This window comes from Nematolebias whitei, chromosome 11, assembly GCF_014905685.2.
Source record: "Nematolebias whitei isolate Nwh7 chromosome 11, NemWhi1, whole genome shotgun sequence".
In the NCBI taxonomy this organism is placed as follows: Eukaryota; Metazoa; Chordata; class Actinopteri; order Cyprinodontiformes; family Rivulidae; genus Nematolebias; species Nematolebias whitei.
Window position 1 is genome coordinate 1,145,517 of NC_056508.1, and position 3,472 is coordinate 1,148,988.

At 45.5% G+C, this 3,472-nt stretch overlaps 1 protein-coding gene across 2 annotated transcripts in view; it reads left to right on the plus strand.

Moving 5' to 3' along the window:
- The window catches only part of LOC119417421 (dnaJ homolog subfamily C member 5), a 60,516-nt gene that overhangs the window by 1,250 nt on the left and 55,794 nt on the right, over positions 1-3,472 (plus strand). The window contains exon 1 of one of the 2 annotated variants that reach the window (XM_037684621.1): positions 441-609. The exons of the other annotated variant lie outside the window; for it this stretch is intronic. The gene's annotated coding sequence lies outside the window, so the exon portion shown is untranslated. Of the gene's footprint in view, positions 1-440; positions 610-3,472 lie in introns of those variants that run through there. 2 annotated transcript variants of the gene reach the window in all.

The following is a 3,472-nucleotide window of genomic DNA, read 5'->3' on the forward strand; positions in this document are numbered from 1 at the left end:
CACAGACAGAGCAGCTGCAGCTTTTGTTCACTTCCTGTAGTCCTGCAGTTTTCAAGCTGAAATGAAAAAGCATCATGAAGATGAACTTTACAGTCTCTAGTTACCTGTTCATAGAAACACATGGAGGGGTCTCACCTGGTGACTCACAATAAAATATGTAACTTCATGAACTCTAATGAACTTATAATGATGCTCCTACTCTCTGAAGGTGAACCCATGGTACCACACCATCTCTCAGTCGGACAGTCTGACCAGTTTGATCAAAATCCTCCAGTTTAAAATCCTCACTGCTCAGATGAATCCTCCTCAAAGATACTTCCTCCTCTTCCTCACATCTTGTTCTTTGGGAAACCTTCACAATGAAAACAGATTTGTGTCTCTTTACAGGGCTCTGATAGAAACGTAGCGCGATGACGTATGCTCTGTTCGTGAACGCGCTCGCGGACCAGCGGGAGGGTACCGCGCGCGCATCCGCTGTCACGCGGACTGACAGCTCGCTCCCTCCGGTGTAGTGGTTAGCTCGGCGGCTGTCCCACGGGCTGTTTGAATGGTTTAGCAGTGGGTAAACTGGGATGCGAGACTGAGGTGGTGTTCAGGAGAAAAGAAGAGGTAAGAAATGCGCGCGAGGGAGCTGAGTGTTCGGCGCTGCTGCCTTGGATTAGACAGCGAGCTCAGCGCTGAACGGTCGTGAAGTAGCTAACAGCCCGTTACCAACATGGAGGCCGTTTGTGCGTGACATTATCCGCTTTAACCTCGGTTTGACTCTCGAGGCTTCCCGTAGTTCCCAGTCTGGTTAGCAGCCTGAGACAGAAGGCAGGACTGGATCCAGTTTTTGACCGTCACATCGATTCTTCTTGATTCTGAATTAACTGATCTGATGTTAGAAATACACAGATAAACACGGATTTATTGTGCTCGTTCTGGTGTGCTAGTGAGCCGACAGCTGCCGCCAGCACAGACAAGCTCACCCATCCTGTCACAAGCTCACCCATCCTGTCACAAGCTCACCCATCCTGTCACAAGCTCACCCATCCTGTCACAAGCTCACCCATCCTGTCAGACACTGTTCGGATCAGATTAGTTCAGTTTGTTGAGCCATGCTTCACTTGATTGCTTTTCTTGATAAATGCTGAGCTCGTGGACATAGAGGCAGCATCATTAACTACGTATTAGTTTAAAACACATCTTTTAATGTTTAAAACCTTCTATAACGAGTAATGAGTTGATTATAGGATAATTAAATCAGGTCTCACCTTGTCTTCTAAAGCCAGGCTCTTCTCAGCAGTACACCGGCTTGGCTTTTTGGTATTGCGGCTCAGTTCTGGAGATACTTTAACAACTAAAGGTCAGCGACTAGCTGGTGAACAGCTTTCTTGCAGGAGTCCCCAGTATGTCCTGTACTGTTTATAATGGTTCTGCAGAGGCTTGCTGTCTGTTGCTGGATTTTGAAGTGGCTCAAAAACACATGTACATTAATCCATCCATCCATTATCTTTACCCGCTTCTTCCTTTTCAGGTCACTGGTGCCCATGTCCAGCAATCACTGTGCAAGAGGCAGGGGACACCCTGGACAGGTCTCCAGTCCATCACAGGGACACATAGAGACAAACAACCATTCACTCTCTCACTCACACCTAGGGACAATTTAGAGTTACCATGTACATGAGGCGGCTGTGGCTCAGTGGTTAGAGCAGTCGTCCTCCAATGCAAGAGTTGGGGGTTCAAATCCACCAGCAGTCACATGCTGAAGTGTCCCTGGGCAAGACACTGAACCCCTCACAGCCTCTGATGTGTGTCCATCAGTGTCTGAATGTGATAAAGCTCTGATTAGTCTCTTTAGAATGATCTGTTCAATGATCTTTGTACAGATCTAGTATAGAGCTGTGTGAACGGGTGAATGAGGCACAGATTGTTGTAAAGAGCTTTGATCAGACCAGTGTTTCCCCTCGTTATCTTGCCATGGCGGGGTGCTCATCTTATCCATGATTTTTGTTGATGGGGGACAGACACATGTCTGAGTGCAGCGCTTTTTGAGTGGGGGGCGTTCAGCTTGAGGGAAGAGACGATGTGAGCGCTGCCTTTAGCATTTTAGCTAGAGAGCTTGTATTTCACACCGCTAGCTTAGTGCTATGTCAGTGCCAGATGGGTGGGGGGGCAAATTCGGTTTGGTAGGTGGGGTGCTCAGTTCTGTTGACGGGGTGGGGCACCCCTCTTGTATAATGGTAGGGGAAACACTGCAGACAGAAAGGAGCTACATAAGTACAGTCCATTTACCATTACATTATTAACTCTACAGTAATATATATATATATATATATATATATATATATATATATATAAGTGGTGTAACGGTACACGAGGGTGTATTGAACTGTTTCGGTACAACATGTTCGGTTCGGTCCACGTGTGTACCGTTTCGGTTATTTTTTCACTCATTAAATTTTATTAACAAGAGATTATGCACTCCGGAAATAAAATTCCTGAGTGTGTTTCAGCACGGTGCTGTTATCTTGCAACACGCGTAGCATTAGCAGCCTAGCATCTTGTTGCGGTCTCCTGTTTGGGAACATTTGTTGTTTTTGTTAAAAGACAAGTGAACAAACCAAAGATGTGTGTCGACGTTGTTTTACGGAGATTGGATCTGCAGCAGCAACACGTCGAACTTGTTAACGCACTTGAAACGACATCATCCGAATGTGAGCGTAGCTTGGTGCAAAGACCGATAACGGCTGCATTTAAACAACCTCTTATCAGGTAATTCAGATCGGTCCGGAGCAATAACACAAGCTGTAGGAACAAAGTCCATGCTCAATAATCCAGGTATACAATCCAACATTTTTCAGTCAGGTCATCTGGACAGTTTCTTTTTTTGTGCTGAAACGTTTCGCCTTCCATCCAGAAGGCTTCATCAGTCAAGGAAACACACAACAAAACTGATTCTTCCTCCAACAGCTTACTCCAAAGTGTAACAAACCAGTTATGTTGGTGCTAAGATGGTGTCTTTGTCACGCCCCTCCTCCATTGCCGGCCCTCTTCCTTGTTGACAGTCTTGTCAAACTGGTTGAAAACAACAAAGTCTTCTGGATCGAAGGCGAAACGTTTCAGCACAAAAAAAGAAACTGTCCCGATGACCTGACTGAAAAATGTTGGAGAAGCTGTAGGAGTTTTTAAAGCTCTGGATCTACGTCCGAATGTTGTTGATGCACCGGCTTTAAGCATATGATTAAACCTCCTGATGCATGCTCAATAATCCAGGTAGAAAAATCCAAAAAAGTTCATTCTGGTCCTCTGGACATTCAAAAAAAAAAAAAAAATGAAACGTTTCGTCTCTCATCCGAGAGACTTCCTCAGTCTGAGGAGCTGTATTCAGCTCAGTCTCTTAAATAGCACCTTCTCAGAGTGGATCAACCAGTTTGCTGCTGACAACCAGAACCAGCTGATCACATGCTCAAGAAGGACCATCAGCCTAACA